Source organism: Accipiter gentilis, chromosome 19 (genome assembly GCF_929443795.1).
Source record: "Accipiter gentilis chromosome 19, bAccGen1.1, whole genome shotgun sequence".
In the NCBI taxonomy this organism is placed as follows: domain Eukaryota; kingdom Metazoa; phylum Chordata; class Aves; order Accipitriformes; family Accipitridae; genus Astur; species Astur gentilis.
In genome coordinates, this window is record NC_064898.1 from 25,024,863 (window position 1) to 25,036,687 (window position 11,825).

An 11,825-nucleotide genomic window follows, 5' to 3' on the forward strand; every position below is an offset into this window, starting at 1 on the left:
CTGCTGGTTGCTTAATTTCTGCATAAAATGAGACCTAACAAACAGATTGATTAGAACTCATTATGGCTACATATGTTGGAGAGGATTGTACGTATTCCCTCTTACCAGTATATGCATGTGAAGGGATAGATAAATTGACACAAAATCTTGAAGATGTTTTCACTACTTGGTTCTAATAATGTTAAAATAAGGGTATCAGTCGCATAAATAAAGCTGAATTTTGTGCTAAAAATCACCTGTTCAATTTTACATTAATTATGGACCTGTGCCTCTTCTAGGATCTTATTTTACTGGGTCATAGAGTATACAACATCTTAGGCATGGAATCCTGATCCAGGGTTCTCAGCTCTAAAGTCTCACATCCCGCGATAATGTCGGTTTCCAAATACTGCAGCACAAAATGTCATTATTGGCAGCTTCCTGGTAATTGTCTAGTCCATACTGGTTACAGAAAAAGGTCATCAACACCTCTAGATCCTGCAAGCCTGATCCTGTGTAACATGTAATTTATCCCATTGATTTATATGCAGATAGGATGAGTAAGCTGCTAAAAGCAGGACTGGAAGAGGCTGAATCAGACTCTTTGTAAAATGCCTTGAGGTTCAAGGGCTCTATGAGCGCTGTTGTTGGGCTGATGATAATTATGCCTGAAGAAATATCACAGAAATGTATTGGCACCTGAATGAGTGAAAAAGAGAAGTCATTTCCTAACGTGAAGAAGGATCTGATCCAAGAAACTTCAGCAGACTTCAGCAGAACTGATTTCCTATTCATAGCTAGGTAAAGCAGAAACGTCTGTGCTGAAGTTAAATGGAGTCGTGCGTTTGTAAAGGATCATCAAAGGGACTCAAGTCCTAAAGCCATATAAATATTCATAAACTCGCCAGTGTAATACGACTGTTCTTAGTCATATTTTGAAGGCTACTGTATGCATTTTGGCAACTGACTGTGGTAGTGAATGACAGCATCACAGATTTCAGCTCTGTGGATGCTGCGAGCATCCGGCACTGAAAGGCTCAGATACGAATCCCACAACCTGAATGGTGTTATGAAGGGTCGATGAAAACAGGGGCTGCTGAGCGCAGGTATTTAGGAAAGGAGGTGCGACCTGCTGAGGACAGGACGTTCCCTCAAAGCGGATTTTGGGAAGGCATTTTTCTTCTCCACTCTTTTCCTAGCACAAGCCTATCTGGCTGGGTCTATCAAGTTGTATCCCAAAACCTTTCAAATCAAAAGCTGAGGCAGGTGATACCATCTACAACAGGTCCCATTTTACCAAAATCAGAATGTTTGCTTTCTTGTAGCAGTTGATTAAGCTGAAGCTTATCTGCACCCAGTGGTTACCACCCTGAAAGCAGACAGCATGCATAGGTGTCTCCAAGCACCTGCAGCTTTCACTCATTGTATTAGCATGAAATAAAACTGATTTCAGTTTGCACTAATTTGCAGGGCTGAAATTGGTACAGGAGGAGAAAAACCTGCTGTTCAGCCATTCCCAGGGGAAAACCAGTTGACACTGGGAAAAGTGTGGAAGGAGAGCTCAGCTTAGTAACTTTTCCAGTCATCTGAGCTTAACTCACCCTTACATGTGAATCCGAGCCCTTATGTAAACCAGTTTAAGCTGAAATACCAAATGAAAATCTATCGTGGGAGGGAGGCTTTCCAAAAGCACAAATGGCATGTGCCTCAATCTCATTGACTTTCAAAGGAATCTGGGAATCGGTCTGCCTTTGTGCTTTGGACTTCCTCTCCTGCTTTAAAAAAGCAAGAACAAATGCCATCACAATTCAGTGTTTACACTTGTAAACAGCTTTCTCTTGGGGGAAGGTATAGCAAGCTGTCTTTTTCTGCCTGCTAATTTACATACATGGAGCTCAATATGAAGAGACTTCCCTGAACTTTGTAACAATATTTAAGTGTGTTAATCTCAATTTGGATCCTGCTTTAAAGACTCTGTTCACTTCCTTAAACGCTGGCATCTTTTGTCATTTGAGATTCTTTCAGACCAGCAGCTGAAGGCCAGGCAGGATGCCCTGGGGTCACTGGATCTTCCCTAGATCCAGAGTCATACCCCACATGGCTCTCATCTGCTTTGTGTCCAAGAGCACTAAATCTCTGTTTTAGCAACTGAATTGAGCTTAGGTGTCTGGCTTTTTTTGGCTGGATGAAGTTGGGTGTGGTCATGAATCCCAACTGCTTGCTCTCTTCTGGAAAGCACTCCATTCTGCTTTGAGGTCAGTGAAGCTCCTGTTATGTTTTCTGTACTCGCAGCATCCAGGGAAGGTACATACCTAATCGACTCTTGGGCTTGCTTTGACCTCAGCTGGCTGGAATTGAGGCATTTATGGGAAGCAGCCTTACTTCGGGATATTATACCACTCATTGGAGTCACCTGTCCTTAGGACAAATTATAAGCTCCCTATATGAAATCTGGGAGCAGAGATATACCAGAGGAGAAGAGCTGTAAAGCATTGGCTCTCTCCAGCACTTGAACAAGCAGCACCGAATCCATTTGGGACTCAAAAAATGGCAGTAGCCCTTTTCACGTGGTGAGAACAGAAGCAGTGCTCCTCTCTTTTTGTTCCTGTCCTAGCTGCCTCACCATGAATAGAGCTGAGAAAGGGTTTGGAGGAGAACACATTGCTGGTTCTTTCTTACAACCAGCTCCTTTTGGGGAAGAGAAGGGAGGGTACTGGCAGCTTGCAGTTAAAATAGGAATCTGTACTTAGTATCGTGATCTTGCTGTGGCACAGAGGAAACAGTTGTTGTATAACAAACATATTTTCAACCCTGCAGGAGATATTTTGAAGTCTCCATGCAGGAAGGGAAGTCCCAACGATATGAAGGCGGCTTAAGGCAAATTTTGAAGGCAAAATGTTGTCAAGAAGCAAGAAACTGGCTGGCAGACACGCTAATCTAAAGTCTGTGAGGGATAAGGGCTGAAGCTTTCTTATCCCCAAACCCTGGTGGGAATGGGTTTAGAGGAATGAGCTATTGCCAGTGTCTCGCCCTTTTCTTACAACTTTCAGTTTAGGGGAGAAAGCACCCACAGACCATTCGTTCACTGTATGTTGTATAATGAATCAGTTAGTGTCTGAACCTGGAAAGCGATATATCCCACCCTGGGCTCTATAAAACCCTTGCCCATCCAATTGTGACCTGCTTGGCACTTGGTCTTATGGATAGGGAAAGCAATTTCCTTGTATTGCTGCTCTTGGAAACCTCTGCAACAAAAGGGGAAAACCACTAGGAGCAAGCAAAAAGTCTCAGTGGTAAGCAGATACAGATACATTAAAATGTCAAATGTTAAAAGAACTTTTAAAAAATTGAACACTTGGAATATCTTCAGCTGCACTGCACTATCTGATTCACTGTAGGGAAGGCAGCTGCTATTTTCTTCCTTGATCTCTGGGAAAATGGCGTATTTACCCCAAACATATGCAAATTTTTCCACCTAGCCTGGAAATGAAGCACGTTCTGCTCATGTAAAGAAATGATTGTTATATTTCTCTCATTTACTGCAGGAAGGAGGAAGAGAGGAAAGAGATCAAGTCATTATTTACTTGGCAAAAATCCTTTGTTACTTTTTTGGGTATCGTTTAATTACCAGTGAGCTAATCAACTTACACCTCAGCCAAACGCTTTTCCTTTAACAATCATTAATAAAGGAGACTGCTCAGACAGTTCAAATTGACTTTACTAGCATAGCTTGGGTATTTCAGACCTATGAACTAAAAAGGGGATAAAAGGAAACACAAGGAAATACAGTAATACATTTCCACTTGCAACATTCTTCTGGGGTTACTTGGGTCCCATGGTCATTCCCACAGTAAATGTTTGATGGTCAGCCTCAGTAGGAGAGCTCATTACTAGACAGGGAAAGAAAGAAGTTTTCTGGAGTTTTTTGTACCCCTCACCCTACTTTCTTGTTGGCGTCAGCTCCCGAGAAGTGAGTCACTTCAGCTTGTATTGCAGAAAGCCATTGCTTTAACCATCTGGCCCTCACGCTTCTTGTATTTATATGAGAGAGAGAGTTGGCTTCTGGGCATGGTAGTGCTCATGTGTTTGACACACCAAACTTCACACATCTGTCATACCAAAACTATAGGTGAGAGTTGGTCCATCATGACACACTTTTCTGAGAAGTTTCGTTCGGAAGTCTGACATAATTATTTAATTACAATGTGAACTACCTAATTACAACATATGAAGCTACATCATGTGCATGAATCATATTCTGAATTCTGTCTGTGTTAAGGCATTATGGCTGCAATGGTAAGTCAATGTGATATAATACTGAATTACTGTCTCGGGCAACTTTTCTCTGTACCGAGTGCTGAGCATGGCAGATGTGGACAGTCTGAATCACTCAATGGTTTTCTGAGTTCAAATGCCACCACAGGAGTGACCTAAAAGTTAGGCAATGCTAATATATGGTTTCAACTTGACCCAGTATGCTTAGCAGAAACCCTAGAGTACCCTCTGTGAATGCCGTGTGATTTTTGTGATCCATATTAAAAGCTTTGTATCTTTCTGGTAGAACCTGGAGTGTGACTGTCTCAGGAAAGGGATACAGTGACTCCCTTGTAGGCTGGACTTCAAAAAGCAAGTCTAGGTTTATCACCTGTAAAATAAGAAAAGGGCCCATAGAACAAGCACTGCTGGTCCCAGGGCTGGCTTTTCTCTAGGACCGTTGCTGAACAAGGCTGGGGAACTCTACTGCTCTAGGACTGAATTGTCTGCATCACTTCTGCTATCCAAACCATGTGCCCCGTTCACGAACAGGCACGACTGGCAGAGGTTAGGGGACTGCTAATGCTTGAACAAAAGGAGAGTAAAATTCAGTAAGACTCCAACGCAGATTGGCTGCTGTCTCATGCCAGTCTTCCCAAAGAAAGTTGCAATGCGCTCAGAGGCCAGTGTTGTACATCAGCCCATTTGACCAAAGGCTAAGCAGTGTTCCTGCATGAATTAATTTTTTTTTAAAATGCCATCAGAGCAAAGATGCTACCTACTGCTCAGTGCTCCTGATGTACCAGAGCCAACCAGAAACAGTTTAACACCTTCCTTCTTGTATTTGCCTTTTAAAAGGAGCATTTCTACCCACTGCTTCCATTGGCAGAGGCTGCACTATTCACATGACCATCTCCATTTTTGAAGCCAACGCTCTCTGAAGACTTTGGAGGCCAGACTGCTAATCTCTTGACAAGCAAGTGTATTTCTTGACAGTGTGACTGGTGTTGGCCCATCGCCCTTAATGGCTTGGCCCTCTGACAGCTGGCAGTGATTTTCTGACGGCTGGAGCCCCAGTCACATGCCCCCTGACAGCAGCAGAATAATATTCTCATGCCTGCGATAATGGCAAATGCGTTCGGAAAGCTCATGAATAAAATTCCCTTCTCTGTCTCTTTTTATATCTCTGACATGCTTTTCTGTTGCCCAGTTTCTCCTCGTTCTTTTTTTTTCACACACACCCCCCCTTATTTGTCCCACTCTATTATTATTCCTCGTGTTATCAGAGTGGCAGAGACAGACACTTCTAATTTCTTCCTTGCTCGAGACTCAATGCTCTTTCTTTTAGTCTTTGAGCAATATTCCCCAGATATTGTTGGCAGGAGGCTGAGTCCTGTGTGAAACTGCCGTGCAGAGCCCCTCTTATTTTGCTCCTACCAGCTTCTAACAATGCCAGTTCCGTCTTCCATCGCCTTCGCTTGCCAGCTTTGATATTTATTTTCAAAACATGCCTTTGACTCTTCTGTTTTCTCAGGAAAGTTTGGGCTTGGTTCCACAAGCCTGTCATACCTCCTAATTCAAAGCACGGAGAGGAACCTTGGGTACAGGGCGGCAGGAGAAACGGGAGCCACCATGTAGAAGCTGATTTTTTATTTTTGCCTTAGCTCATGGAAAGTATGGTTTGCCCTCAGCTGAGCAGGAGGAGGTGGTTGGGGCTTATAGCGCAGCTACACGTCGGAGCAGGGCTCGAGGAAGCAGAGTCTGGGGATTTTCTTAATGGGACTTTCTTATTATCCCAGAGAAGCTGGTTGTAGGAGGAAGGGGATTGGTGCCAGTGTGCGGGAAACCCCCTGTTTCAGCAATTTGGGGTGAAAGATTAATGTTTAATTCTCTAGGCGTTCTGGTAAGATAGGAAAATAGATTATCTTGCTGTTTGCAATACCCCCCTCCAAAAGATAGTGTGTTGCTAAATGAACACTCCTACTTCTTTTTCAAAGGTGGGACACCGCTGCACCAACCAAACAGGTATCGTTGTGCATAACAACACCCCACCCTGGCCACCCCCACTATTCCATGATACCTGATTTACGATTGCATTCATTTAGCAGCGGTCAGTGGTGAGGAAAGTAGGACAGCTTTATGTCCATCTGAGCCTAGGTCAGCCCTGGGAGCACTTCCATGCACTGCAAAACCTCTTTTCCTGGGGTTCCCAAGAAAAACCTGCAAGCTGCTGTAGCCTGAGCTCTCCCAAAGGCAAGGATATGCTTTTTGGAAGTGTTTGGGGGAACTCCAGGAGAACAGCTTCTTTTGGAGGCAAGGAGATCGCTGCAGCTACCTGTTCAGCCAGGTAGGCGAGCTGAAACAAGTGGCTCTCCGGAGCCCCCATCATTGTTCTCGGGAGCGTAGTTAGGACAAGCTTCTGCTCTGCGTTGCGTGGGTGTCTCAAATTAGGAAAAATACCCTGCAGTTTCCTCCCTTTGCTGCGCTATGCTGCTGCTAACAAGGGACTGCCACAGGGGATCTCACTTTATTTTGTACAGAGACTTTCACATGGGCTGTCTCCCAAAATGCTCGGCGTTAACCTCCGGGGTGTTTTAACTGGGCATTTGTGAAATACTCTCTGGAACATTTACTGGTGGTCCAGGAAGATGATCTGGCTCATCAGGGGGCCTTGGTCCACCTTGGTTTTCTGTTCTCAGATATTGGAATGCTGTAGGATGAAGCAGACCAGAGCCCAGTGCTCTCCTGGACTCCTGGCATCGTAGTGCCACTGGGGTTTGTCTTCTGTAAAGGTGTGCTGTGCTCCAGTATTCCTGTTGGTAGCAACAGACCATCAGTTTTGTACTGAGTTTGCAAGGCCTCAGAACTGAGCCTTGCCACGTTTTCTGCCTGAACTTTTTTTTCACCTGCCTAAGCTTTGTTTTACTTTAGCTTTGTTTAGCTGTGACAGCAATTTCTCCGATTGACCAGGCGTCTACGGCTAATTTGCTATACTTTTGTATAACCGTAGTTTACATGAGTAGCAGTAACAAGCAGTTATTCTATGAAGAACAAGACACAGCTCTAACACAACGATGTATTATAGACAAATACAGGGCTGGTACAGTAGGAGCGACCTTGAGAAGTGGAGATGCAGGATGTGGCCCTGAAATGTGCAGGCATGGGGTGAGAGAAGATGGAGCATGGGCCGGCACTGGAGGCCTCATGGCTATAAACAACTCATCCATGGGTAGTTTTGGAAATGCAGACCTGGATCTGGACAAAACTAGTTTTAGGGGTAACAAAGAAAACAAAGAAATAGTATCTAAGATACATAACACATGGAGTAAATTTGGATGTAACCTGGATCTGTAGACTCATGAAGAAAGAGAAAGGTGTAAAAGCATATTAACAAGCATATAAAAATGACCCAAAGTGGGTTTTAGGGGAAGGATAAACCAGTAACATAAACAGCATATTCTTCCCAATGAAGCACACCAGAGGCTGCTGGCTTACAGTGTTACCCTCTCCAGCAATCCAAAGTTACTGATTTTAAGACTCAATGGAGCAACGGAAGAGTGACCATAACACCAGAAAAAGGGATAGAAACTGAACTAATGAGATTTTAATTGTATTATTACTATTATTGAAACTTTTTCTGTATAGACTTACTCTTCATAGAATTATTATTCTTTCTTTTTCTCTAATAAATAGATCAAGACTAATAATGATTCTTAAATTAGAGAGTTAAGTTTTCAGTTATACTAACAATAAGTTCTTGGCTTTAACTGCATATATGGTGTGCTTCCTCTTTGCCCTTGCACAACATTTGGATTATAACACTGTAGATGTTGAATTTTTTTTGGGAAATACAAATATCTACAGAGTAGGTGTTTCCATCCAAGCTGATTACCACAGATGCCCATTGTTGTCAGCAGAGACTATAATATAATCTTAAAGTAGAAGTCTAAAAAGGGTTCAGATTAATCATGCTGTAAGACTGTTTCCTTTTTTTTCTGTTAATTATACACAGAACCCAGGCTGACTAGCTTAGACAGAATTGGCTTAAGACTTCTGATGTCTTGAAATGATGTGAATCCAGCCCAGATTTGCGCACTGTTCTGACTTCACACGATTTTGTCTGCAGACCTGAGATGTCCATGAGGCAGGTGATCCTGGAAACCCTTCTTAGAAGGATCCATTGATCATCTCGTGTTGCTGCAAGGGGCAGAAGGGGCATGCAGAAGTAGCTGACCAGGCAGCTGCCAAGTGGGGTCAGGTCCCATTTGGGAAGCTAGGATTTCCTCAAGTTTTCCGCAAGCCAACACCAGAGGATGGTCTTGTATTTAAATAAGTGAATTTACATGCGAATGTAGGCTGCAGCTGACACCCTGAGCAGCATAGGCATAGCTACGCTGGTGAACGACAGCGACAGCTACGCTTGCATTCAGTTTCCTAATATCAAGCTGAATTTGTTAGAATGACTTTTCAGTTAGTTACCTAATCTGAGCCACTTAAAAAGACCTGATAACTCAGAAAACACTATTCCTTTCCAGGAACATTGAGACAGTGATGTTACGGACAGCTGCCACATCAACAAACCAGCTTGTGTGTGCTAATGGATGCAATTCCAGGGAAGGACATGCATACAAGTGTGTCTAGGCTGGAGCTTGGGCTTTGAACATCATTTCCTTCCCGTCTGAAGCATTTCTCACTGAACATACCAGTCCCTCCTGTTCATTTATTGGGTGTATTTTTTACTTTACTCCCCTTGCTGGCTGGTGAGACCTGATTCAGACCTTACAGCCCTTCTCCAGGGCCCCTGGTGGGCCCTGATTTATCACAGAATCATAGAATCATTTTGGCTGGAAAAGACCCTTAAGATCATGGAGTCCAACCATTAACCTAACACTGCCAAGTCCACTGCTAAATGGTGTCCCTAAGTGCCACATCTACACGTCTTTTCAATACCTCCAGGGATGGTGACTCCACCACTTCCTTGGGCAGCCTGTTCCAATGCTCGACAACCCTTTCAGTGAAGAAATTTTTCCTAATATCCAACCTAAGCCTCTCCTGGTGCAACTTGAGGCCGTTTCTTCTTGTCCTATCACTTGTTACCTGGGAAAATGGGTTCCTATTAAAAGGGGCTTATCTTTCATGCTGGTAGACTAAGTGCCTTGTCAGAAGGTAGCACCGTATTGCAGGAGACCCCTGCAGCATGCATAGATGGAGTAGAGATAGTTCAGCTCAGAGATCAGGCTTTGAATCCTGGCATCTTCTGCATCTCAGGACACCTTCCACATCCCAAGACATCTTCTACATCTCTGGAGCCTTCATTTCTCCATGCATTCCTCCTGCTGTCCGTCATCCCTTCATGGTTTAGGGCTACCATCAAGCAGGAGCTCTCAGGATGGCTTACATCTTCCATGTGCATTACCCTATGGGTGGAAAAAGGATCCCAGTGCACTGCAACTGATAGCCAGGCTAGCCACTGAAAAAAACCCGGCCGAACATCTTTTACCAATGCAGTCAGGGCAGGGGGAACCAAAAGGCCTTTCCTCCAAGAGTTTCTTTGCATGAAAAGGCAACTGTTCACTGAAATAAGAAAACCTGCAATTTTTCCTTTGCTTTTCAATTTCAAATTAAAATTTGCAGTGGAGAGCTGCCATTTCACAGTGCAGCCTCTGTTAATCAATTGTCCCACATACCGGTTTTTAATTAAAAAGACAACTGGAGTGAATTAGGTCAGGGACAAACATGCAGAGAAATTTGGATTGCAGATGATCGTGTGGCGATGCAGTGAACGCTGGCGGTCAGGAGCTCTCGAGTCTGTCACCATCTCAGCCACAAAACCTTTTGTTTGACCTTGGGCACATTTGTAGCCTTGAACCTTTACATATCCCTCACCTACACAATGTATAGTCTTCAGGATGGGCCCTGCCTGTACCTTTATATGGTACCTTCCCTAGGGACTGAATTGTGATTTCTGGTTGCTGCAGTGATACAGAGAGATATTGCGAAAATGCTGTAACACTGCAACTGTTAGAAATATTCTGTGTGCAGGTAGATAGAAGATCATTACTTAAAAGCTCTCCCATAGGATAGTGAGGATAAAGCACACAGAATCAGATTTGTTTGTGGTTTAAATCCACTAAGGATTAATTGATCTCTACCCTACTGATACAGAGGTGTTTATTTAGTCCATCTTTGCTTCAAAGAAAAGTTCTTTGTGCTAATTGGGTAAGTATTTTTGCCTGCATCATGTGTAAAATTGGTTAGCAGTAAATACAAGAGTTGCCAATAGGAGTCTTTTGGCAAGAAATGTCCTGTGTTGGGACAGGAGCACTTGTGAAGGTGGTCATACTAATGATGTGATATTGCTGGACATCACTCCGTGAATCCCAAAGGCTGGTATCGATTTCTGAACAGACACTTATTCATCTAAAATTGCGTAACATTTCTTAGAACTACTTTTTGTTTGCAGTGAAGACCAGCATTTGCATCTAAGCTCAGAGTTTTACTGAGCTGGTCAACGTACAGGCCACCCCTCCTGCTAAAAGTGTGTGGTTTCACAGAAAAGACAGACGTGAGGGGGACAGGACATCCATGGAAATAGGGTTATCCACCCCTGCGCTACATGGCAAGTCAAGGGACCAAAAGACCAGAACTTTTGCCTCTGACATCCAGTCTCATCCAACTGATGGCACATGTTCTTCTCCATGCTTCCTATTCTCCTGCTTCAGATGTGCTTTCAGGATGGTCTGTTGGTGGCCACCATATGAGCCCCAGCTCCTGGGACAGTTCGTCTTACTGACCACCTTAATCTTAAAGGAGCTGGCACCCATGTTCCACATTGCAGAAGAGCTGGGTAAACTGGGGTTTTGCTTCTTACCATATCTCAGGTCAGCAAGGGTGGTTGAAGCAGCTCACTGGTTCTCAACTCAAGCCATGCTTCCCCTTGCCAGTTATGAGATTAGAACACCAGCAAATTCTGTATGACTTTTCATCTTTTTTTTCCCCCATAAAAGGTGCAGCAGGTTCTCATTTTCCAACTTTTTTTTTTTTTTTTTTTTTTTTTTTTTTACAGCCAAAACAATTAGAAATGTACTTAAAAATTCAGACTGAGAATCCCCCCTATTCACACAATCCCAAGAGCTGGGACTCACTCCTCTTCCAGCCCTGCCTCCTCACCTTCCCAAAGTGTAGGATGCACGGTAGCGGTAGCGGAGAGGAAGACAAAAACAGTGAAAGGCTCAATAGATGATGATTTGGTGACTCATATTTGATGAATGCCTCACAACTAGCTTTACATGGGACTGCAGTAGTTTAACTGCTTCAGTCCGCTTTGTGTCTAAGGCAGAGAGGCTACAGTCCCTTTTCCTTTGTGGCAGCGACGCTTCCTGTGCCAAACATTGTGTTTTGTTAATCCAAGTGTATCAAGAGACAACTGCCTTTTGCTATTTGCAGCACGTAAAAATCAATATGCCACTTACATATCCTCACTAGCTGTCAGCCCAGACACTTCTGCTCTGCTATTACGTGCAGAAAGTTTACCTCCTTCAAGCAGAACGCTGTCTATTTTCTGCATGAATGCGAGAAATGCTCCAACATTA